The sequence below is a fragment of the Gigantopelta aegis genome, chromosome 2 (assembly GCF_016097555.1).
Source record: "Gigantopelta aegis isolate Gae_Host chromosome 2, Gae_host_genome, whole genome shotgun sequence".
NCBI classification, from domain to species: Eukaryota; Metazoa; Mollusca; class Gastropoda; order Neomphalida; family Peltospiridae; genus Gigantopelta; species Gigantopelta aegis.
In genome coordinates, this window is record NC_054700.1 from 6,627,339 (window position 1) to 6,655,317 (window position 27,979).

The following is a 27,979-nucleotide window of genomic DNA, read 5'->3' on the forward strand; positions in this document are numbered from 1 at the left end:
AGACTTAAATGCAGTATTTGACCCAAAAAAATTCACTAGCCATTGGAAAGGCGATAGTAGTTATTTACTAGCCCTACATTGAATATCACTAACCACTGAAGTGGGGCTACCATAATCTAAAAGCCCTGTTTACTATCACATAAAAAAAGACAGCACAAACAAAGCACTTCCGTTAATATAAAGCAGTCACGGAAGACTGCCTTCATTTGAGAAACTACAGGGCAGTTGCCAAACACTGCTGTTTGAGGGGAAAACCCCAGTGAATGAGTCCACCAAGGAAACCTATTTGAACAAGTTCCTTAATCAAGGAAGGAAAGGAAGGAAATGGTGATATGGCGTCAGACATACGGTTACGGACCACACAGATGTTGAGAGAGGAAACCCACTGTCGCCACTTCATGGGCTACTCTTTTCAATTAGCAGCAAGGGATTTTTCATATGCACCATCACACAGACAGGGTAGTACATACCATGGCCTTTGATATACCAGTTGGGGTGCACTGGCTGGAACGAGAAATAGCCCAATGGGCCCGTCGACAGGGATCGATCCCAGATCGACCGCGTATCAAGCGAGCGCTTTACCACTGGGCTACGTCTCGCCCCTGACTTAATCAATGAAGAAATGTGTGTAGACAAGATTTTTGTTAAAAGAACTTTGTTTTAAAAATTTATATTGTAATTACCGTGAGTTTATAAAGACTGTTATAAACAGTTTTATATGTCACAATAAATGGAATGACCTAAAAAAAGAAAAGAAATCAAAATAACAAATAAAAGATTGCCGACAGATGAGTATAAAATGTTAATGCAGAGATTGATAGATTCAAAACGTTAACACATTATCTTTGATCTAAATATCCATAATAAATTATGCACATCATTTTGCTGAAGAAAAAAACCCTACACACACATTTGTTGATAAATGTGAAAAGATATTTTAAAAAAACCCCAATATATTTAAAATAACTTAAATTTTACAGTAAAATTATTAAAGATTTAAAACACAATTTTTTTTTTTTAAATCTTAAAATGGTATTACTGGTATGTTCAAATTATAAAACAGAAATATCTAAATGCAAGTGTTTACCATCAGTACCAGTAGTGAGAAAACAAATGTGATCATAAAAACACATTGAGTTGATACACTGAAACATATACCATGCGACACTCGAGTCATATATCAAATTTGGAAATTCCATTAAATATTGATTGTGAATTGTCATACAATGTATACTTTAAAGGTTTCACCTTGTCCATTGCCAAGGTAGCCACATGCTAATTTGTATACAAAATGGCTACAACATTTAATCTTTGCCTTATAAAACATGCCTTAAAATAATAATTTAAAAAATATTTCTAATGAAATACTCTACATATTCTAAAAATTGGCTAAACCAAAATTATCTAAACAAAAAATATTGCAATCAGACATTATTATAAAACTACATGTAGCTATCCACACAGAACAGACCATTTTACTGAAGAGAACGGCTACAATTTTAACTACCTAGTACTGGTAATTTGAGGAAAAACCTTATAACAAGTAAACCAGTTGTCTTCCAAAATAGAGGAAGAAAGAAATTATTTATAACATGGCAACATATTCATGGATAGACATTAATGTGTTTAACAACACCACCAGAGCACATTGATTCATTAATAATTGGCTATTGGATGTCAAACTTTTGGTAATTTTGACAAATAGTCTTAGAGAGGAAATCAGCTACAATTTTCCATTAGTAGCAAGGAATCTTTTATATGCACCATCCCACAGACAGGACAGCACATACCACATCATTTTATATACCAGTCGTGGTGCACAGGCTGGAATGACAGCACAATGGGCCCACCAACGGGGATCGATCCTAGCCCGACCACATATCAAGCGAGCACTTTACCACTGGGTTCCGTCCCACCCTACGTTAATGTAAGACAAGACAAAACTAGACGTCACCAGATAGGTTACCGTTTCTAACTACAGCAAGGGCTTTTGTATGCATCTTTTCACAGATATGATGATATGTATTTCTGATTTACAGTAAAACTACTCTGAAATGGACCAACAGTAAACCAGAAGTTGTTCAAAATCAGATGATAATCATGGTCCTTTTTTTCAAATATCTATCAACAAGAGAACTTCTCTAAACTGGATAATCCATAAAAGCTGACTTCTTACTTGGTCCCGAGGGTGTCAGATTTAGAGGGTTTTCACTGTATATATAATGGATTGTCAGGAAGCATCGAGATGGAGATATTAACCTTCTTGTACAGGGGCCCGTTCCACGAAGCGATCTTAGTGCTACGCAGAGTATGACAAATATTTTGAAAAGTCATTAGCCACAGGGCTAGTGGGTTTGTGAAAACCACTAGCCCACCAAGATAAAGCACTAGCCTAAATTCCTGATCAATTATAACTGGATTTTTATATAATTTTTGTAACATTACACATTTACGCGTATAACAGTAAAATAAAACAAACACTTAAATCATGTTGTAACTTTCAGTTTTTTGTCGTGTCGTACGTTTTGTCTTTTGTCAAGTGTGATCCATCGTCATTGTCCCGTTTTCGTTTTTGCCCTCCCCCAGGGAAATATAATTGAGCAAACTCTTGGTTGGTATCTAAAAGCACTATCAAAATAATTAAATTTAAATGAGGGTACGACAGTGTGACACACGGTAATAGATGGTTCAGTTTATTTGGTAGTTGGTTATATATTTAGGGCCTACTATTTATGTCGCCAGGAACGGTGATGCCAAATACAGGGCATTATTCCGTGTCAGACCGACATCAAAAGAATATAACGGCGACATCTAATCCGTTGTTAATTGAGGAACAAAAAAGGTATTATCTTGTATCGGCAGCTATGACGTATTATCCAAAACGCTACACATAATAGGCCAAGCCGAGTCATTGCATATGCGGTTACCATTAAAGTAAATTGTTTTCCTGATTGCCGATAACCACATGTTAGCGAAGTGTTAAATTAGAAAACAATAGGTAAATAAAACAAACACTGAAATTCAAAGCATGGCTGGTGTTTACTTGATTGAGATTAACCTGTCGTCGCGATTGGTGATTTCCAAGTTCTTAGCCTAAAACATATGTGCGAGATTAACTACCACGTGACGTGTCTAACCAATCAAAACACGCATGTCATTAGACTTTATTTCCTGTGCCAGAAACTTGAAAGGGAAAGGTAAACAATGCATGCTGTAACTGTGACGATGTAGAGATAGCATGATACTGCAGTTTGCAGACCTAGCTCAAGTGGATTATTATTATATACTGATTGCGTTGTTGATATTATTCGATGACAAACGTCACAATCAAATTTATTAAACGAAATTTCAGCCGAGAGAAAAAGAAAGAAAGAAAGAAAAAATACCCGCGATGACGAGAGGAGGGGGGAAACCACTAGCCCGCAGGGGCTAGTGGTTTTGCCTTTCTCACTAGCCCGAACTTAAAAACCACTAGCCACGGGCGTCGGGCTAGCGGATTTGTCGAACTCTGCTACGACCATCTTAAGTACATAAGGTAGCTATACACTTAAGGTGATCTTAGGGCTAAGAGCACTTAGTGGAACAGGGCCCAGGCCTCTCAAAATCATGAGAGCGATAGTTTCGTTCTCATATCACTTGCGTAAGTATAGTTTGCGTAATAATTTATGACATCTTTTACATGGTCTTGACGGGTTATGTAAAAACAAAATGGGTTACCTGAATTTGTTTTTGTGTAACCCATAAATGGTTTACGCAAATGTTCAATTATCAGAGTCCTGCATGTATTAGGGGTTTTTTTTAAAAATAAAGCTGATATATAAATTTATTACCCCAGCAGGCACTCATAATGGGGAAAATAAAAATCATAATTTCTCACTGAGAAATTATCATGCATTGGTCTAACAAACAATACTATTGGATGATTTGACGTCAACAAACCAATCAACTTGTCGGTACTAAATATGACATCACAAGTGAACATTATTTCACTAGGGACATAAATTTGATAATACCTGGCAACTCGTTTATTATCCTCTATATATACACCACAAAATACCAATGAAAATAGAATGAATGGATTATGTTTATAATGAAACCAGCTGCCCAATATTTAGTTATCATTTATTATTTTATACTGGAAAAACACCACACTAAACAGAATTCACTATTGTATTAAAAAAATATAATGCAATAAACAGTTATAATTATTACATAATGCATATATGGTAATAGATTAATAAAATACATATAATGGTACTAGAATAAAAATAAAAATTAAATTAGGAGTAAACACTGAATTAAAAATGATTGCAGTGCCAAAATAACAGTGGTCCATAAAAAGCCTACTTTTTTAAATAAAGGTGAAATATTTGTTTAAAAACAAAACACATACTATGATACTAAAAGGCAAATAAAAACTGAATTAGAAATAAACACTGAATTAAAAATAATAATAGTGGAAAATAATCAAAACTCTAAAATTTTAAAACTAAAAGTCAAATAAATGTTTCTAAACAAAATACATACACTGATACTACAAGACAAATAAAAACTGAAATAGAAATAAATATTGAATTAAAAATAATAACAGTGAAAAACATAATAGTGTTTAATCAAAACTTTAAAATTAAAAAAAATAAAGGTCAAATAAATGTTTTTAAATTTAATTTTTTTATTTATTTATTTAAAAAATGTTTTGCCGTGTGAGAAAAGATAACAGTATTACCTGTACATTGAGAAGAAAGCAAGCGTTCTTTTGGGTGTTACGACAACAGAGGAGATCAGCGCAATAGCGGGCGATTCAACACGCAGCAATCCTAAACTATCAAAGCCTGGCCATCGAGAACAGAGGACGTGGGTTTGACACCGGGAGCCGGTATGTTTGCATTGGATGAGACAACGAGCTCACCTGGACCAGGTAATGAAACAAACTGTGCTGCGTTTCCCACCTGGCCGTTACGGCTCAAGCCGGCTAGGGTATTGGTCAAGCGGCCCTTATTAGGATACAACAACGACAAAAGGTTGGGTCATCATCATCGTCCGCTGAAGGAGATGACCAACTTGGAAGAAGGGTGTGTGTGGGCGACTTCACAGGTATATAAAACACGACAATGGTGATTACGACTCACAATAGCCGGTCACTTTCACAGTTGAATGACGGTGGTTGATTGCGGCGCGTGCCGGTGCAGTAACAATCGTCAACACTGGATGTGTCCCCTAAAGCAGATGGCAGCGTCTAATAATAGTGCTAGAAATGGTTATCGGTTTGGAGATTCCAGCACATCCTATTGTGTGTGGTTTGGCGGTGGCCACGTCTTGTCCACATTACGTCAGCCCACCGTGCCATCTGCCGCTGTAGACAGACTCGTGGCAGGACACTGTGGCGGCACTGCCGCACTTCCTGGTGTCCCGGCATTCCTGCAATCGTACAATTCGACAAGAATCTGTGCAACAAACACTCATGCTTCAGTGTATGGATCTGTGTCTGGTCAGACTACTTCTATCTCCAAACACACAGATGTCGATTAATTGAAAACACTCATGTCTTCATCTCTACAGTCTTATCTATATATTTGTGTGTTAAATATTAATGTAATCAGATTTGACCCCCAATACCCCCCCCCCCCCAAAAAAAAAATGTTTTAAAGAAAATACAGGTCTTAATGTTTACTTAATTTGTCATTAATTATAAAATGACAGATATTAAGGTTGCACATACCTGAAACCATTAAGTCCACCACAATGTGGATTCATTGAAAACACTCATGCCTGGATCTTAGTCTCATCTATATATTGGCATTTATTTTATCATTAATTATAATTTGGATTCTATATTGAAAACATTCATGCCTTACCTTACAGTCTCATCTATATTTGTATGTTAAATATCAATGCAATCATATTTTCAACACACACAGCCCCCCACCCACCCCCACCCCCCAAATTAAAAAAAAAAAATCCATATATACTAGGTTTGATGTTTATTTATTTTTATCATAAACTATAAAAATTACAGATATTAAGATTTGCACATACCTGAAACAATTTAGTCCACCACAATGTGGATTCATTGAAAACATGCATGCCTTGATCATACAGTCTCATCTATATATTTGTGTGTTAAATATCAATGCAATCAGATTTGAAGCCCAATTTTTTTTTCATGTTTATTTATTTTATCCTTAATTATAAAAATGGCAGATATTAAGATTGCACATACCTGAAACCATTAAGTCCAACACAATGTGTATGGATTCATTGAACAAAAATTTCATCTATATTTGTGTGTTAAATATCAATGCAATCAGATTTGAACAAAACAATAAACAACCCAGAACAAACTCACATAGACAACATTATACAAATGTAAACTTCTTTGTTTAAATTTTAAAAAACCCTAATTGTACTTTGACAGTGTTTTCTCAAAGACTGTCACATAATTATATATGTGTCTACCATTTATATAAAGTACATTTATATGATAACTGACATGCAACGAATCATCAATGTAAATTATTGTCAGTGCCATATAAAATGAAAATTAAAAACTGAAACACTTACAACTTAACAGCACCCTTATCCCACCGACCCTCACCCACAAAACAAATTTCCAATTTTAATATTCAAAATATAGTAGTTTCTTTAAAATTTTGTATATGTTTTTTCTTATTTTGAAGAAAGTTATTTTTTCCTCTAATATTGTCGAAGGAAGGAAATTGATGACACTATAAAATAATGTATGTGTACCGTACGTGTCACTCACCATGTATGTGTACCGTACGTGTCACTCACCATATATGTGTACCGTACGTGTCACTCACCATGTCTGTGTACCGTACGTGTCACTCACCATGTATGTGTACCGTACGTGTCACTCACCATGTCTGTGTACCGTACGTGTCACTCATCATGTCTGTGTACCGTACGTGTCACTCACCATGTATGTGTACCATACATGTCACTCACCATGTATGTGTACCGTACGTGTCACTCACCATGTCTGTGTACCGTACGTGTCACTCACCATGTATGTGTACCGTACGTGTCACTCACCATGTCTGTGTACCGTACGTGTCACTCACCATGTATGTGTACCGTACGTGTCACTCACCATGTCTGCAGAAACTCTCCTACACCACCATGAGAATGGCAGAGAACAAGAATACATGCATTATTAAAAATACTTGATCATACTTGATGTGTATTAACTGTCATGTACATCAAATAATCGTCATTTTAATATCTTTTTCACATTCTTAGGGGGTGGGGGGGTGGGGTTAGCTCAGTCGGTAAAATACTTGCCTGAGGAGCACAAGTTGAAGGTCAACACAACCTCGGTGGACCAATTTTAAAATAATAAATTTTTTAACCATCCCAATGAGAAGCCAACAACTGGGATATAACAAATATGTGTTATTGTGTCTATAGGTAAAGTGCATGTCAAAGATCCCTAAATGTCCGACATAAAATAGCTGATGATTAATTATTCAATGTGTTCTAGTAGGGTCTTTAAACAAAACAAGACTTTTAGCTTTTCTCACATTCTTCTCACAAATGTGGAATAGATTTTACACTTTAATCATATACATAACTTCTAAAAATGTTATGTTTTTTTCTTGTAAAGATAATTTTAGCCTGCAATTTTTTGTTCTCCATTTTAATGTCATAGACTCTTGTTTCAATCTATTATAACATTATCCAAATGTGTTGCAGACTTGTAGATTCACCAAACTTGGTGTCCATGTTCACGTGTTCAAACCAAGGTTTGTGACTTTCAGCATACACCTGCATTGCCATTTATTATTTGGCAAATATCTAATATAGCTCACACTGACCTATATTAATTATATTCATCAGACACCTATCTTAAAAGACCACCTCACTTTCTAATATCTAATACAGTTCAAACTGGCTTGTATTCAGTTAAAACAGATCTACATTAATTAGCAACCTGTCTTAAAAGACCACCTCACTATCTAATATCTAATACAATTCTAACTGGCTTGTATTCAGTTAAAACAGACCTTCATTAATTAGCAACCTGTCTTAAAAGACCACCTCACTATCTAATATCTAATACAATTCAAACTGACTTGTATTCAGTTAAAACAGACCTTCATTAATTAGCAACCTGTCTTAAAAAAAAGAAGATTGTTTTATTTAACAACGCCACTAGAGCACATTGATTTTTTATCTTATCATCGATCCTGTCGGTGAGCCCATTGGACTATTTCTCGCTCTAGCCAGTACACCAAAGGCCATGGTATGTGCTATCATATCTATGGGATGGTGCATATAAACGATCCCTTGCTGCTAATTGAAAAGAGTAGCCCATGGAGTGATGACAGCGGGTTTCCCCTCTCAATACCTGTATGGTCCTTAACCATATGTCCGACAACATATAACCATAAATAAAATGTGTTGAGTGTGTCGTTAAATAAAACATTTCCTTCCTTGGACTTGACTTTTGACTTGACTATTGGTTTCAACAACCAGGACTTTTATATTTATACATAAACATACACATATATATAGAGAGAGAGATAGATAGCTAGATAGATAAATAAAATGATCTATCTATCTATCTATCTATCTATATCTATATCTATATCTATATCTATATAGAGTTCAAACTGACCTGTATTACGTTCAAACAAACCTTCATTAAAAGACCATCTTAATGTATGTCTGATGTCTAATATAGTTCAAATTGACCTATTTTCCTAAGAGGTTGTTTTCGATTCTCTCTATATAGGTGACTGTTCAACCTGTTTGGCTGGACACAGCAGTGGATTAATGTGCTATTGATCCACAGTGGCCTGAAAAGACTTTCTTTCCAGAGGACTATTTTTAAATCTGCTCAAGCTAGTGGCAAAAGGAGAGTAAATGTAACTGCCAGAATACCGAGTGCAAATATCATCCACAGACTGAGTTCAGTTTCCACACACCACTCCTCCAAAGTGATAACGAGAGACAACTCTGAAACTTTGCCACAGAATTGTTTTTAATAGTAGAATACCGGCCTCAGTGGCGTCATGGTTAAGCTATTGGACACAAGGCTGGTAGGTACTGGGTTCGCTGTTCAGTACTGGCTCCCAACCAGAGTGAGTTTTAGCGACTCAGTGGGTAGGTGTAAGACCACTATATTCTCTTCTCTTATTTTATTTTTATTTTGAACTTATTTTCGTGCTTATATCCAATTAAGGTTCAAGCACGCTGTCCTGGGCACACACCTCAGCTATCTGGGCTGTCTGTCCAGGACAGTGGGTTAGTTGTTAGTTGGTTAGTCGTTAGTGAGAGAGAAGAGGGTGTAGTAGCCTTACACCTACCCATTGAGCCCTTAAGAACTCGCTCTGGGTTGGAGCCGGTACCGGGCTGCGAACCCTGTACCTACCAGCCTGTAGTCCGATGGCTTAACCACTGCGCCACCGAGGCCGGTTCTCTTCTCTTTCATTAACCATGAACAATTAGCAACTAATCCACTGTCCTGGACAGACAGCCCAGATAGTTGAGGTGTGTGCCCAGAACAGTATGCTTGAACCTTAATTGGATATAAGCATGAAAATCAGTTGAAATGAAATGAAAATGGTAGAATTCAAATGCAAATCCAGGATGGTGGAGCTGGGAGGGAGGGGGGGGGGGGGGGGGGGTGATGGGGGTACATCTCTTATCTTGAATTTGTGTGTCCCGAAAGTGAAGTGATTAATATAGGAATATAAGGATTGTTTTTCTTTTTTTGGGGGGGGGGGGGGGGGGATGTAATAATTATGTTGATTAGTTGGGTGATTCTGGTTTATGTCAAACAATTCTGGAACACCATAGTTGTCCTTCATTAAAAAAAAACCTCCTCTAGATACCACTTGTATCTACACTTCCAGGTGGATGCATGGACGATAGATGGACTGATAGATGGATAAATGGATGGATGCATGGGTGGTAGGATGAATGGATGGATGGATGGATGAATGAATGAATGAATGGATGGATGGATGGATGGATGGATGGATGGATGAATGGATGATTGGATGAATGGATGGATGCATGGGTGGTAGGATGAATGGATGGATGGATGGATGAATGGATGAATGAATGAATGGATGGATGGATGGATGGATGGATGAATGAATGAATGGATGATTGGATGAATGGATGGAAGGAAGGATGGATGGATAGATAGACTGATAGGTGGATGGGTTTATGGATGGAAGTTGGGATGAATGGAGGGAGGGAGCAGTGTATGGGTAGACAGATGGCTAACTGGATGCACAGATGCGTGCAAGAATGGATAGATGGATGGATGGATGGATAGATGGATGGATGGATGGATGGACTGATGGATGGATGGACAGATGGACGGAGGGATGGACAGATGGACCTATGAATGGATGAATGGATTAACTGATGGGCAGATGGATGGATGGATGGATGGATGGACAGACTAACAGACAGATGGTTCTGAGTGAAATAAACCAAAACTAAAGTGTCCATGTTACAAGTGGAAACTGAATGAACAGCATAGCAGGGTCATGATGACATGATACATTTTGCATTATGGGGTCAATTACCACCAGAGGTCATATTACACTACACTGCTGTATAAGATTAGATTGTATCCTGTCATTACCATGGACCATCACTGAGTAACCACTTAATGAAATTCACAAGTGCTCATTCACAGTAACATAATGCAGTCAACTCAAATGACCAAAATTAATTCTGTTTACAAAACTTAAGTCCATAAGATGTCAATTTGAATTAAAAAAAGTTTTGTTTCAAACAATTATAACTTTGTGTATATAGCACTGGTTAATATCAACCATATTAATCCATTTACATTACTTCAAATTTCTTCAATTTTGGACATAATGAGTTTCATAAAAAAAATCTACTTCTCTCAATAAAAAAATGAGAAATTTGTGAACTGGCTCATTGATCCCTTCATTTTAATAGTATGTGTTACACTTCAACAATTATAATAATTAGTAATCATTTCTTAGGTCAACAACTTTTAGGATTGGGGTTGGGAAGGGTTTAGTATTTTAAGGGAAGATAAAATTAATGAAAACCAGCTTGCTATGTCAATGAAATCTTTTTTACATTTCATACTTCATGGTACATGATGCCTTGTTAAAAAAAAAATCCCATTAAAAATCCCTTTAATACTACTGAAATAGGAGATACAAATGGTGAAAGATAAAGTTTTCAAAGCAATGTAGGGTTCAGCAATGATTGGCTTCTTAAACGACATGGTAGGTGCTGACCTGTGTGGTAAAGTGGATTTCAAAATATTTTTTGTAATATGTGTCAGTTGTATAACACAGAAAGGTCTCAACACAGACATTGTTATTTTGAAGCAATCAGACTATATTTATATGTCAACTTCTTAACTTCTTTCAAAATAATAACAGTTCACTATTTTTTTACTTTATTTATTTATTTATTTATTTATTCACTGATTTTTTTAATTTATAAAAAAAAAAAAATCAGATTTTTATTAAAAAATTTAGGTTGTTTTTTCATTACTAAGATTAATATAAGACTACATGTCAGAATTACCCAATGTTTGACCTTCAATAGCTGATGATTAATTAATCAATGTGCTCCAAGAAAGAAAATGAATGATACCATCTTTGCAACAATCTATTTGACAAGACCGGCCTCGGTGGTGGCGTAGTTAAGCCATCGGACATAAGGCTGGTAGGTACAGGATTCATAGCCTGGTACTGGCTCCCACACAGAGCAAGTTTTCATGATTCAATGGGTAGGTGTAAGACCACTACATCCTACTGTCTCTGACTAACCACAAACAACTAACTCACTGTCCTGGACAGACAGCTCAGATAGCTGAGGTGTGTGTGTGTGTGTGTGTACCTAGGACAGCATGCTTGAACCTTAATTGGATATGAGCATGAAAATAAGTTGAAATGAATGAATTGATGATTCAATGGGTAGGTGTAAGACCATTACACCCTCTTCTCTCTCACTAACCACTAACCAACTAACAACTGCCCTGGACAGACAGCACAGACAGCTGAGGTGTGTGCCCAGGACAGCATGCTTGAACCTTAACTGGTCTATAAGCACGGAAATATACTCAACAATGAAAGTTTAGCAAATATCTTTTATGATGTCTAAATTTGCCATGGTTGAATAAACCTAAAAGAAAACCAGGTCCCCCTGTTGTGTTAAGGAAAAGGTTGATGAGTTTATGTTGTTTGTAAATGGTAAACATTTCAGATGTGAATACTAATTAATATCAATAGGTTAATTTATAAATGTTATGGCATTTCTTTTAACATTAGCTAAACTTTTGTTGTTGAGTATATATAATTATGTTGAAATGAATGAACATTTGACAAGGAAGAAGGCTCCTCTGCAGGGGACCAGTGCATTATGACTGCACCGGTGTAAAACCTTCGTATTACTAAATAACAGCGTAATGTCAAGAGACACTCCATGACATTGTAATGCCAAGTTAACATCCCCGTCTCTGTACAATCACGAGGTTTCAGCCGGCCAGCTATTACTGAAGTAGAAAAAGAAGCAAAAGCCATAAAGCAGCTAAGACAAACCCGTCTAAGTTCTCAATGACAAGTCGGATAACACGGAGTAAAGTTCCTTGTTCATCATTGTAAGTATGTGTGTGCGAGAGAAACAACAGCAAAAAAAACAAAAAACAAAACAATACCAGGATCAAGTTGCATTATGAGCTGGCCAGAAAGCCTCACTTCGCCAGCTTCCTTGTTCATTGTTAATAAGGCCATTTTCATTTAATATATTGTATTACAATTCATCCTAAACAGAGGCAAGGACGTAGGTCACTTGTAAAATGTTCCCTGTCAGTGGGCCGCCCATTGAAGGAAGGAAATATTTTATTTAACGACACACTCAACACATTTTGTTTACGGTTATATGGCATCAGACATATGGTTAAGGACCACACAGATATGAGAGAGAAAACCTGCTGTCACCACTTCATGGGCTACTCTTTCCGATTAGCAGCAAGGGATCTTTTATATGCACCATCCCACAGACAGGGTAGTACATACCAAGGCCTTTGATATACCAGTCGTGTTGCTGGAACGAGAAATAGCCCAATGGGCCCACCGACAGGGATCGATCCCACACCGACCGCGCATCGAGCGAACACTACCACTGGGTTACATCTCACCCCTCTGACGTAGGTCAGTTGTAAAATGTTCCCTGTCAGTGGGCCCATTGAGCTATTTCTCATTCCAGCAAGTGCATAATGACTGGTGTATCAAAGGCTGTGGTATGTGCTATCTTGTCTGTGGGATGGTACCTATAAAAAGATCCCTTGCTACTAATGGAAAAATGTAGCAGGTTTCCTGTCTAAGACTACATATAAAAATTACCAAATGTTTGACATCCAATAACCAATGATTAATACATCAACGTGCTCTAGTGGTGTTGTTAAACAAAACAAAATGTTAATTTTACAATCCATCTTAAACAGAGGGCGAGACGTAGGTCAGTGGTAAAATACTTGCCTGATGCACGGTTCAGTCTAGGATTGATCCCCATCAGTGGGCCCAGTGAGTTATTTCTGTTCCAGCCAGTGCATCACAACAGTTACTGGTGTATCAAAAGCTGTGGTATCCTGTCTGTAGGATGGTGCATATAAAATATTGCTTTGCTACTAGTGTTGGAAAAGTTTTGTGGGTTTTTCTCTCTAGGAATATGTAAAAATTACCAAATGTATGACATCCAACAGCCGACAATAAATCGATTAATATTTTCATATCTCTACACAAGATGGTCAAAAAGATGTTTTCATGACTGTTTCCATGATTCCCAATAGTAGAACCACCCCCACCCCCAACCTCACCCCAAGATAACACCATCCCCCCCCCCCCCCTCCTATTTCACCCTCAGGAGGACTGACAAATTCTAATCTAATCGAATTCAGACAAAAAAAAGCCCCAGGATTCCTGTAGCTGTTTACTTTTTCATTAACATCATTATTATCGTTAGTAACATTTCCCAAAAGCATCATGCTCAAATAAATAAACCATGGGTTATCATATAAATAAGTGGTAACCTTTGTTTACATGCAGGAAGAAAAACAACAAGAGTTCTTTGAGGGCATAGCCCAGGAGCCAGGAACCATCCCCTTGTCTCAAGAGGGATCTCAGTGCGGTAATGAGCTTGTATCCACTCTGCCCGCAGCACAGCGGTGGCCTCCTCTCGAGGTATGTTGGTATTACCAGTCTTAGGATGACCCCCCCACCCCCCATCATTGCCCAGTCAGACAGAACACAAGTGAACATTACAACAAGCTTTTTTAGTGTCTTATTATTTTCCACAAATAGAAGATTTAAATTGACAGTCTGGCGCTGTAATAAGTGGAGGAACTGACGTATGTGTTTATGTTCTATCTGGATCAAGTTCACTGTTAGTGCAGTATGGAATACTTGATACTGTAATGTACAGGGATGGATGAATGGATGGTTGGGTGGATGGATGGAGGGATGGAGGGAGGGAGGGAGAAAGGGAGGGATGGATGGATGGAGGGAGGGAGGGTTGAATAGATGGAGGGAAGGATTTATGGAGGGATGGATGGAGGGAGTGATTTAAATAGGTGAGGATGGGTTGTGGGGAAGTGGATCTGTGGGTGGATGGATGGATGGATGGATGGATGAATGAAATGGATAGATGGGTGGGTTTTAGGATTTGGATGGATGGATGGATGGACAGACAGATGGATGGATAGACGGACAGATGGATGGACAGATGGATGAATGGATGGATGGATGGATAAATGGATGGATGGATGGATGGATGGATGCACAGATGGATGGATGGATGGATGCATAGATGGATGCATGGATGGAGAATGGATTAATGGATGCTGCAATAAACAATGTATAAAGAATGGGTGCTTATAAAGGACAGACAGATAAATAAATAATACAATTAAACGGATAGGTATAAATACTATTATAAAAATATAAATAAATTAACTACAAGTTTTGATCTACACAGATTATTAGCTTCAAAATATTCAAAACACTCCCACCCCCACCATTAACATTTAGATCTGCACCTGTCAACACAGAAGCAATCAGGGCCTACAGACAACGATAATGATGACAAGATGAAAACTACAGTACGGAAAAGAAACAATGGCTGTACTCAGGTTGACTGAGATCACTGGGTTCGAACTATATGGAGCCAGTCAGTCAAACAAAATTGGACGGGCATCGAAAATACCGACCTGGACCAAACTGTATTTTGCCCCGCAGCTATACAGATTTTGCTTGACACAGAATACAAAATATCCAGTAAGTGACGCAGATACAGATTTTAAGATTGTTTTATGGCGTAAGGAGTGGTTTTTGTGGACGAACACCTAATAAAAACATGCCAAAGCGGAGTCATAAATGTCACCACACGACAACTCTCTCATATTGATGTGTTTTGTTGTTATGTTGTTTAGAAAGTATCATCTTATAAATGTAAACGGCTAATAGATACGGTACTTGGTTGTTGGTACATTTATTACAGTATTTACTTGTTTACTGTACAACTGGTTATTAAACCATTCTGGTCCGGTGAGAGGGACACAAACAATTTTCTGCATTAAAACAAAATACAAAGGTGTAGTTGATAGACATATGTTTTCTTAATCTTAATTTTAAACATGTCAGAGTAGGCAGTAGTGTCACTTTAAACCTATTAAGATTTTAGCTGACTCCTCATGTTAAGTACTGTGGCTTCAATATATGCTAACACAAAACAGTTTAGCAATTTGGTAAATGTGCTTAAATGAAAGAAATCTCTTTACTTTCAAAGTAAAAACTTAACTATAATTATTATGTCACTGACAAATTTGAGTTGAGTACTTATTTACAATATATTGCAAACCCATGCTAATTGTTGTTAAATCTCTATGCAACAGTATAAATAATGTAGGTTCAAATGGAAATTAAAATTTAAAAATTTCCTTTTTCACAAAGCTTAGGTACAAGAGCACTAAAAATCTTACCATAAAAGAGATATCATCATGGATAGGGCGTCTAGACTTCACTTCCGATTATCTCCAGATTATACACCATCAAGGTCAGATACACCCAACATTATAACTATAAACATCAAAACGGCATTATCTGTACCTCAGTATTTCGGTTTAGAAGAATGAATTGAACAAGAAAAAGAAAAAAGAAGAAGAAGAAAAAAAACCTTTCAAAATCTAGCATAATTGCAGTGTGGTGAAAATGTGTATCGCAGTAGCGGCCTTGGTTTGCCCAAGGAAAACATCTTGCAATGGATCCAGTGCGTTGGTGTGTGTCTGGCCGTCCTGTTTAAATGTACACAGCACACAGCTCTCCACATGCTAAGTGACGGATTTGACATGCACTTCCAACAGGCCCCTTGTGTTTCGTATTGACCGAGTCATTCATCATTTACATCCACATCACCTCTCAAGTTTTGTTTTAAACTTTTTTATATTCATCAACACATTTAATTGGCTTTTTGTTATCCTGTGAGTTGGCTAGGTAGTGTAAAAGTATAAAAAAAGAGCACACACACAAAAGCATTTCCAAAAGTGCCCTTGTGTTTGGTATTGACCGAGTCATTTATCATTTACATCACATCAACATCATCTCTCCAGTTTTGTTTTAAAAATGTTTTATTCATAAAACAATTAACTGGCTTTTTGTTATCCTTTTAGTCAGCTAGGTAGTGTAATCTCCCCAAACTCCCATCCCCAAAACACAAAAACAAAAGGTTTATGAAGTTAACTCTGGGTAAATCATAATGAAAGTCAAACTTGATCAGTAACAGTATTTGATAAAGCTATAAACAAAATTTCAGTTCAGTATCTTGAGACATTGTGGGGTAAAACATCCGGAAACCTATATGTGGGACAGAAGGATGGATGGACAGACAGACAGACAGACAGACAGACTGACAGATCGACAGACCGACAGACTGACAGACAGACCGACAGACCTACAGACAGACCGACAGACCTACAGACAGACAGACAGACAGACAGACAGGATATAGATGAAACCTATAGTCCCCCCAAGTTGGACCAGTAGGGGACTAAAAACAACTTTTAAAAACAGCAATAAGAGCTTATTATAGGTTGAATACCACCAAATCAAATCCCTTAGATGAAACATAAATAAAATAAAATAAAATAAAATAAAATAAAATTGAAATAAAATAAAATACAATACAACAGAAATAAAATAAAAATAAAATAAAATAAAATAGCCAAAAACCAAAACCAAAAAACCAAAACCAAATAAAAAAAGCCATTGACAAAAAGTTGACAACAACTGCTTTAATTATGCCTGAAACATTTGCACTTGTGAGGAAGGAAAAAAACAGAAGAAGAAATGTTTTCTTTTTTTTGTGTGCAAATAACATTTAAGAATCTGAGACATTTTCACAATTTCCTACACAAATATACTCAAACTTGGGTTAAGCCAGGGATTATGTAAGAGCTATTGTGTGCTGCCCGTGATATGATGCTCCTGAACAAACACACAGTCCCTCCCATGTGCCACAGCGCCGCCAGAGACATGCGGCATGCATGCCAACGCCATCGATTGGAGAGATAACCGTTGCAGAGGGGCAGTCGCAAAACTTGTCAAACAGCCACACAGTTTATGTGGAGCTCCTCAAGATGTCACACTTCATGGAGGTAGGGAATATGCAGACTTAGTTTCAGATTTGATCTTACTGATGCCAATATGATCATAGACTAATAACCTACTGATCACTGTACATGCTGATGACCGAAAACTGATAGCCATTTTTCTATGGCCATAGAATGATGGCCTATTGATGACAATTATACATTGTTGACCATGTATCAATGGCAACAAACTGATAACATATACTTACAATAATATATTGATGACCATATACTGTTGACCATACTAATGGCAACACACCAATGACATAATTACAATCATATATTGATGACCATATCAATGGAAAAATACTGATGACCTATTTACAATCATATTCCAATTACCACAGAATTGACCATACCAATGACCATATATTGATGACCATATTGGTGACCATACCTATACCTATGTCGATACTGTCCATATTGATGATCATATACCTACACTAATCACCATGCCTATACCTATGCCACTAGTGACCATGTTTAACTAATACCTAGATGGACATTTACTGCGCCTATACCTATGTCAATATTAATCACCATGCCTATACCTATGTCAATATTGTCCATATTGATGGCCATATACCTACACTAGTGACCATGCCTGTACCTATGTCGATATTGTCCATATTGATGACCATATACCTACACTAGTGACCATGCCTGTACCTATGTCGATATTGTCCATATTGATGACCATATACCTACACTAGTGACCATGCCTGTACCTATGTCGATATTGTCCATATTGATGACCATATACCCTTACTAGTGACCATGCCTGTACCTATGTCGATATTGTCCATATTGATGACTATACTACATTAATCACTATGCACAGATGGATGATCATACCAATGCCTATGATGATGTTGGAGACATTGATATTAAGCACAGACTTGTAGCAGTATGTTAAATACTGTATGTGTACCATGTAATGGTCATGATGGAATCTATGGTTCTACCTAACAGTAAGGAGGACAAAGTTAGGCTGCTGTCATATATTTATACTATACAGACAGCTTTCCTTGTATTCTGGTGCCAAAATATCTATCAGTCAAAAACCACAGATTAAATCCCAAATCTAATCATAATTTTGCTTTCTGTTTTCTTAACCAATACACTGTAGGGTACCAAGCCATTGTATTTGCTATGATCCTTAGAGCCACTGTGGAAGGAAGGAAATGTTTTATTTAACGATGCACTCAACACATTTTATTTACGGTTATATGGCATCAGACATATGGTTAAGGACCACACAGATATTGAGAGAGGCTACTCTTTTCGATTAGCAGCAAGGGATGTTTTTTATGCACCATCCCATTGATAAGACAGTACATATCATGGCCTTTGATATGCCAGTCGTGATGCACTGGCTAGAGTGAGAAATAGCCCAATGGGCCCACCGACGGGGATTGATCCAAGACCGACCTCGCATCAAGCGAATACTTTAACACTGGGCCACATCACGCTGTCACAGCTGCTGTGACTGCCATCAGAAAAGTAAAAGTTATATCGCACCTTTATACTTCATTAAAACAAAACCCACAATTACTTACAAACTTACAATTGTACACATTTTGACTATGGCTCTGACGTGTCATATTATAAACCACAACTTACCTGGTTCTTTGACAATGTCTCCATCAACTGGAATCGAAAATCTCCGACCGACAAGCAATGAAGAGATATCACTGTGGAGTTAGTCTACAACTGTATACCACATACATCACTGCGTTACTGGATCACACCAACACAGCTGGGTTTTTTTTTTAACAAACTGAATATTTCATCCAAGTACACATGTAATAAAAAATAAAAAAAATAAAGTTTGTTTTGATTAATGACACAACTAGAGCACTTTGATTAATTAATCATCGGTTTATTGGATGTCAAACATTTGATAATTCTGACACAGTTTTATCCAACTAATATGCAGTTTTATTCCTCAGTGTTCGTATCCATCTATGAAAAGTTTGCTATAGTATTGCATACAGCTGTTTGCCTCAATGACTGCCAGTTTCTGTTTATATGATGTTTGCTAGTATCACATACTGTCAAATGTTTCAATGACTGCCAGTTTCTGTTTATATGACATTTGCTAGTATCACATACAGCCAAATATTTCAATGACTGCCAGTTTCTGTTGATATGTTTGCTAGTCCAATGTATCACATACTGTCGAATGTTTCAATGACTGCCAGTTTCTGTCTATATGACATTTGCTAGTGTCGCATATGGCCAATTATGTATCAATGACTGCCAGTGTCCTTCTCTGAAGTTTGCCATACAGGTAGTATCACATACTGCTTGGTCCCGTAACTTGGCTTTCTTGGCAAAAATGTTGTCAAAGAAACGACTGTGGTCGCATGTAAAGTACACAGAGATCTTCTCCTATCTGAGAGAATGTGACACCGCCATGAAGAGCTTGTTGAACATTAGATGAGGATACAATTGCATGGGCCACTGAATGTTACTGATGCCCAATGACTTAGCACTAACAGTTTGACATTCGCTTGTGGTCGGTTCAGAGGGTGCGAGCCAGCCAAGGGGAACAAACAAACACCCACCTCATATATGCCTTGTAGCTTATTTCCAAGAGGCCCAATTTGGGTGGGAAGCAAATACCAGTAGGACTACATCCAGATTTGTACTTATCACGGATGAAGTGTGACAAATTTTTTGATTCTTTGTTTTGTTGACACCACTAGAGCACATTGATTAATTAATCATCTGCTATTGGATGTCAAACATTTGGTAATTTCTGACTTGTAGTCATCAGAGGAAACCTGTTACATTTTTCCTAATGCAGCAAGGGATCTTTTATATACACTTTCCCACAGACAGGAAAACACATACCACAGCCTTTGACTGGTTGCAGTGAGAAAAACCCCAATCAGTTGAATGGATCCATAGAGATGGTTCGATCCTGTGATGCAAATGGGGAGGGGGAGAGAGAGAGAGAGAGAGAGAGAGAGAGAGAGAGAGAGAGAGAGAGAGAGAGAGAGAGAGGAACACAGAGAGAGAGGAACAGAGAGAGAGAGAGAGAGAGAGAGAGAGAGAGAAAGGGAGAAATAAGAAAGAGAGAAAGAGAAAAAAGAAAGAAATGTTTTATTTAACGACGCACTCAACACATTTTAATTACGGTTATATGGCATCAGACATATGGTTAAGGACCACAGATATTGAGAGAGGAAACCCGCTGTCGCCACTTCATGGGCTACTCTTTCCACAGACAGGATAGCACATACCACAGCCTTTGATATACCAGTCGTGGTGCACTGGCTGTGACGAGAAATAGCCCAATGGGCCCACCGACGAGGATCGATCCCAGACCGACCGCGCATCGAGCGAACTCTGTACTACTGGGCTACGTCATGCCCCAAGAGAAAGAGAGGAGAAGAGAGAGAAATGGAATGAAAGTCAGACACACAGACAGACAAAAAGACAAACAGACAGAATGGTTTACAAACAAATAAGACAGACAGGCAGACTTACAGACAGATTGATGTGTTGGAGGATAAAGAGTGGAAAGAAAGGAAGGTTGAAGGTTCCAGCCAGTGCACCACGACTGGTATATTAAAGGCTGTGGTATGTGCTATCCTGTCTGTGGGATGGTGTATATAAAAGATCTCTTGCTACTAATGGAAAAATGTAGTGGTTTTCTTCTCTAAGATTATGTCATACTGACCAAAATTATTTTAATGTTTGACATCCAATAGCCGATGATTAACATATCAATGTGCTCTAGTGGTGTCATTAAAGAAAACAAACTTTAACTTGACAACCCAGTAATTAGATGGATGGGTTTGGTAACTATCACTGGATATATTATAATCTGTCATTGTTTTAAACATGTATTCAGAAACACTTCACCGTTTCATTTTTCACATTAAATTATGATTACATGAAAATGAAAACTGAGAGAAAATATGTTAAAGGCACAGACGCTAGTTTCAACCCGTAAAAATGGACACTAAGTTTGGTTAAGTTACAAACTTGTAACACATTTGCATAACGTTACAAGAGAGTGAAACAAGAATCTGTGATGTTGAAACAGTGAAATATTAATAAAAATAGACTAAAACTCAACTCCATAACTGTTATTTCTAAGAAGTACATGTGTTTTTAAAAATATGAAAAATGCATTTTGTGGTATTATAAACATCAGAAACATTTCCAACGTATGGAAAGTTAATAATCTAAAGAATAAAATATAAGTAATGTTTGATTTCAGTGATCATAAACGGCTTTAATAGTGAAAAATATGCTGTAGTGTTTAGATGAATACCTGGAAAATAAACCCAAAAAACAATAACAACAAAACTTTAACACACAGATTGTATAATGAGTATGGTAAGAATTAACGTAATTTCTTATAATTTCCTTTAAAAAAAATTTCTTATAAAAAGGAAATGTTTTATTTAATGACGCACTCAACACATTTTATTTTCGGTTATATGGCATCGGACATATGGTTATGGACCACACAAATATTGAGAGAGGAAAGCCGCTGTCACCACTTCATGGGCTATTCTTTTTTGTTAACAGCAAGGAATCTTTTATATGCACCATCCCACAGACAGGATAACACATACCACAGTCTTTGATATACCAGTTGTGGTGCACTGGCTAGAGCGAGAAATAGCCCAATGGGCCCACCGACGGAGATCAATCCTAGATGGACACTGCATCAAGTGAACTCTTTACCACTGGGCTACATCTGGCCCGTTTCGTATAATGTGTTGAGTGTGTTGTTAAAAAACATTTCCTTTCCTTCTTTCATGCATGTGTATTTATTGCACTGTTCAGCATGTAGCTGTTTTCAAACACGTTGATCACTGTGAGATAACAAAAATTAATAATTAAGAAAAAATTAAAATGGCAAACCGACATGTACTAGTTGACCAACAGCTTCTACTAAATGGACACCCGAGGCTATTTCAATAATATAAAATGTTCGACACGGGCTCAAGTTGGATCTAAATCAGTCTAGCAAGAAGAACTGGCTGTATGTATTAATCTTGGTTAATACCGGTGTGTGTCGTACCACCTCTACATGGGCAACAAAAGACAGCCTAATCTAGTGTTACTCCAAGTGTGTTGGTTAACACCCAGCTAATGGGTGCCAGACAGTACACCCAGAAATAACTCAACAACTGACGTATAAAGAAGAACAACAAGACATATTATGTGAACAAGGATTAAGACATCAACACAGATTGATATGGCAAAGAAAATCTTCTATTTTGCCTTAGGACAAACTGTGTTTAAAAAGGCTACTAGTATATATATAACTGTTTTATTGTTGTAAGGCAGCACATACCATAGCATTTCATATGGAACACTGTGTGAGATTTATATCATCAGCGATATCGAACACATGATGGATTATTCATTTAAGGAATCTCATTGTGTTTTTTTGTGTGATGATTTAGTTGTCAAATCCAAACCCCATGACTGGTATATCAAAGGCTGTGGTATGTGCTGTCTTGTCTGTGGGAAAGTAAATATAAAAGATCCCTTGCTGCTAACAGAAATAGTAGTTTTTTTCTGATGACTATGTGTCAGAATTACCAAAGGTATGACACTGAATAGCCAATGATTAATAAATCATTTTTTCTGATGACTATGTGTCAGAATTACCAAAGGTATGACACTGAATAGCCAATGATTAATAAATCATTTTTTCTAGTGGTGTCATTATACAAAACAAACTTTAACTTTTCCAAACAGTCCAATGAAATGAACACTACAGATACCTTTTTCTACCATTTAATGGCCCACACATTTACTGCAAGCACAAACGCTGTACACCAGTATGTATGCATATATCAGTTTGAAAAAGACAGTTAAATTTGATAAAACCGGCTTTTTTAAATTGACACACCCTTGTTTTAAACACTATAACATAATTTTCACAATGAGAGTCATTTTGTATAATTTAAATTAGAAGTTACTTACATTTTATTGCTTTGAATATCCATTTGTATACATCCGAAGTGTTTCTGGTCACCCTAGTATTTGCAATACCAGGAAACACATACATTTTTGTTAATTTGAGAAATGCACATAAAGGAAATAAAGGTTATAGAGACACGCTTTAGTCTATTTTTAAGGGTATTTCCCCATTTTAACCTCATTATGTTGTAACTCTATCCAGATGTGTTACAGGTTTGTAGATTAACAAAATTTTGTGTCCATTTTCATGGAATGAAACAAAACTCAGATACTTTTTTGGGCAAATAGTTTAAGGTATAATTTTATATTTCAAAGCAAAGATTAATAACAAGAAAAGCAAGTTGTAAATAACATACATGAAGCTGGAAAACATAGTAAGAAATTAATTTTTAAAAACCCTGTTTTATGAGGAGGATATATACGAAACAGGCGAGACGTAGCCCAGTGGTACAGTGCTCGCTTGATGCATGGTTGGTCTAGCCAGTGCACCACGACTGGTACATCAAAGGCCATGGTATGTGCTATCCTGTCTATGGGATGTGCATATAAAAGATCCCTTGTTGCTAATCGAAAAGAGTAGCCCATGAAGTGGCGACAGCGGGTTTCCTCTCTCAATACCTGTGTGGTACTTAACCATATGTCCGACACCATATAACCGTAAATAAAATGTGTTAAGTGCGTCGTTAAATAAAACATTTCTTTCTTTCTTTAAGAGAAAAGGGTTTCTTTACATTAGTCTTTTTCTTTCCTTTCCTTCCTTCCTTCAGTTAAGAAACCGGACACTCCATGCGTGTGTTTTTATTGTTCAGCATGTAGTTGTTTTCAAACACGGTGATCACTGTGAGATAAGTGTGCTATCTAATGGCCAGTCATACTATTCTCCATTTAGTCACGGAACACTGATTAAAAAAAGGAGATAACATAAACAAGTGTTCGTTATGTACAGAACTTTTCAAAAAATAAGCCAGAAAATACCATTTACTCGGTCAGTTGTGAAGAATTTCGCACAATTAAGCTTTCTGGTTTAAATATACTGATGGCAAATTTTTTTTTTTAAATATACTGAAAAAAGGAGGAGGGAAAATATGGTATTTGAGACCAAATTTAATTCACTACTAGGGTAAAGTAAAATTTGTTTTGTTTAACGACGCCACTAGAGCACATTGATTTATTAATCATCGGCTAATGGATATCAAAGATTTGGTAAATTTGTCATATAGTCTTAGAGAGTAAAACCTACTCTATTTTTCAATTAATCAGGTCAGGTCAGGTCAGGTCAGGTCAGGTCAAAGTGCTTAAAGTGTACATTCAGAGCAAGCTGTTGTAGCGCATGCCTGTCCTGGGCACAGGTGTCAGCCTTAGCCGGCTCCTCCGTCCAAGACAGAAAAGGGATGGGGTGGCATGGAGAGGGGACCGCCTGTACTGGCAGGTGCAAGGAAGCACCAGCAGTCTGACTGGGGCCAGTAACAGGCATTTCCATTAGTAGCAAGGGATCTTTTATATGCACCATCCCAGCGGTCGAAGCATCTCCCTACTTTTGTTTTGTTCAATGTATTTTCTAGGGAAGCATTACGTGTCCCCACTGTAAACTACACTCACCACAATCTAGACACCTCCCTGCTAAAATTCCTGCACACGTTCCTACCAAAAACATTTTAATCTTCCCTTGAACCCCCCCCCCCACCACCACCACCACCAGATGACCACCATATGGAACAATGTTTCATTTTAAAAAATCTTCCAGTTTTAAACCACCCAAAGATAACCACCATATGGAACAATGTTTTATAAATTAAAAAAAAAAAATCTTCTATTTTTAAACCACCCAAAGATAACCATATGGAACAATGTTTTATAAATTAAAAAATCTTCCCTGGAAACATAGCCCAAAATGACCACCATATGGAATATTGTTTTATAATTTTAAAATCTTCCCTTGAAACACCCCCCAAGATGACTACCATATGGAACAATGTTTTACAAATTAAAAAATTTAAATCTTCGATTTTGAAACCACTCTAAGATAACAACCATATGGAACAATATTTCATAATAAAATAAAAACATTCTTCCATTTTAAAACCACTCTAAGATAACCACCATATGGAACAATGTTTCATAATTTAAAAATGTTTAAATCTTCCATTATGAAACCACCTTAAGAGAACCACCATATGGAACAATGTTTCATAAATTTAAAAATCTTTCCTTGAAACATAGCCCAAGATGACCACCATATGGAATGTTTTATAAATTTAGAAAATCTTCCATTTTGAAACCATCCTAAGAGAACAACCATATGGAACAATATTTCATAAATTAAGGAAAACAAAAATTCTTCCATTTTGTAACCACCCTAAGATAACCATCATATGAACAATTAAACAAATCTCTCCTTGAAACACCCCCCCAATATGACCCACCATATGGAATAATGTTTTATAAATTTAGAAAATCTCTCCTTGAAATACACCCCAATATGACCATCATATGGAACAATGTTTTATAAATTCAGAAAATCTTCCATTTTGAAAACACCCTTAGATGACCAACATTAAGTACGTTTGAAAGCTAAAGAAATCCTTGTGTTAGTAGCTAGAGCCCACAGAGCCCGAGGTGACAAGGTGTTTGAGCTGTGATTAGGTGGGATGAACTGACAAACAGCGGACCTCACTGTGGTGAGAACTGTCAGAGACTCGGTGGGCGGAATCGTTCATCTCAAACACCGAGGGCTCCAGCACACAATGGAAACAGATCTCTGTCTGTCACCGCTCTCAACATCATCTACGATGTCGTCACTGCTCAAGTTTGTGAAAACAAAAATATTTTTGTGTGAAAAAACAACAACAATCTTCTCTGCCGCTGGTTCATGTTGCTCAATGATTGAATCTCACTTTGAAGAGATTTAGAATTGTCCCGAGACATTCTTCTGATGCTCATATGTCAACGGATTTAAGCTTTGTTTTTAGTACTCATTTTAATATATTTGCATTGTCGGGGGAAATGAGCCCGGCATAATATTGACAGACTAATTCCTGTTCTTGTTATTGCAATCAGCAGGGCAGTGGCTTTCAAATTAGGGATACAATGAGATGCTGAATGCCATGCACAAAGCTCATCAGCAGATGAACTTAGTTACAAAGTATTATATGTCCTTTTAAAAAAAAAAATGTTTTGTTTGACAACGCAAACATTTGATAATTCTGTTATATAGTCTTCAGTGGCATAGAAAGGTGTAAAAAAAAGGGGCGGAGGACACACACACACACACACACACACACACACACACACACATATATAAACCATCTCTACTGCTACAGGATCAAGAAAAATTATAATTGTGCTAAGATATTGTAACCATTATAATGTGTTGTTTTTTCTTTTCTTGATGTTGATATTATTGTTTATGTCTGTATAATTCATATACGGAAATAAATGATTGAATTGAATTGAATTGTATTCTATAGCTTTGTTACTTTTAAAACATAATTAGTCGTCTTTTGTAGCATTATATCAGTATCATGGTATAGGAGGAACGTAATCATGCATTTCACAGACAATAGATAGAACTGCAGTCTGCGGTTTCTGACACATCCTGCTTTTTTCCTATTGTCTGTGTGCAGTGACGGAATCAACCAATTGATGCATCATCTGGCAACCAACATAAAATATATATGTTAATTGATTAGGTAAAGATGTTTTAAGTTGTAAGTATGTGAATAATTTATGGTAGGCATCAAAATGTTTTAATAAAAAAGGATGGAAGGAAAGAAGAAAATGTTTTATTTAACGCCACATTTTATTTAGGGTTATATGGTGTCAGACATATGGTTAAGGACCACACAGATATTGAGAGAGGAAACCCGCTATCACCGCCTTCATGGGCTAATCTTTTTGATTAGCAGCAAGGGATCTTTTATATGCACCATCCCACAGACAGGATAGTACATACCACAGCCTTTGATGTACCAGTTGTGGTGCACTGGTTGGAACGAGAAATAGCCCAATGGGCCCACTGGCAGGCATCAATCCTAGACTTGATTAGGTAAAGACATTTTAAGTTGTAAGAATGTGAAGACTTTAGGGTAGGCATCAAAATGTTTTAATAAAAAAGGGAAAGAAATATTTGTTTAAAAATACTTCAGCATATTTTAAATTACGGTTATTTAGTGTCTAACTTTAATGTTAAAGTTTGTTTTGTTTAACAGCACCACTAAAGCACATTGATTTTGAAATCACAAGCTATTGGATGTCAAACATTTAATAATTCTGACACATCTTTCCATTAAAAAGAAGGGATCTTTTATATGCACCCAATATTAATTACATCCTTACCTTAATTCT

At 36.9% G+C, this 27,979-nt stretch overlaps 1 protein-coding gene and 1 long non-coding RNA gene across 5 annotated transcripts in view; one reads left to right on the forward strand and one right to left on the reverse strand.

Annotated features, from left to right (window-relative positions):
- LOC121380576 (myocyte-specific enhancer factor 2A-like) overlaps positions 1-27,979 on the reverse strand; it is a 128,677-nt gene that overhangs the window by 75,923 nt on the left and 24,775 nt on the right. Inside the window, exon 1 of one of the 4 annotated variants that reach the window (XM_041509473.1) lies at positions 19,298-20,201. The exons of the other annotated variants lie outside the window; for them this stretch is intronic. The gene's annotated coding sequence lies outside the window, so the exon portion shown is untranslated. Of the gene's footprint in view, positions 1-19,297; positions 20,202-27,979 lie in introns of those variants that run through there. 4 annotated transcript variants of the gene reach the window in all.
- On the forward strand, positions 12,246-15,649 carry LOC121380601. Its single transcript, XR_005958965.1, has 3 exons — positions 12,246-12,631; positions 14,079-14,213; positions 15,060-15,649. It is a non-coding gene; the product is annotated as an uncharacterized LOC121380601 (long non-coding RNA).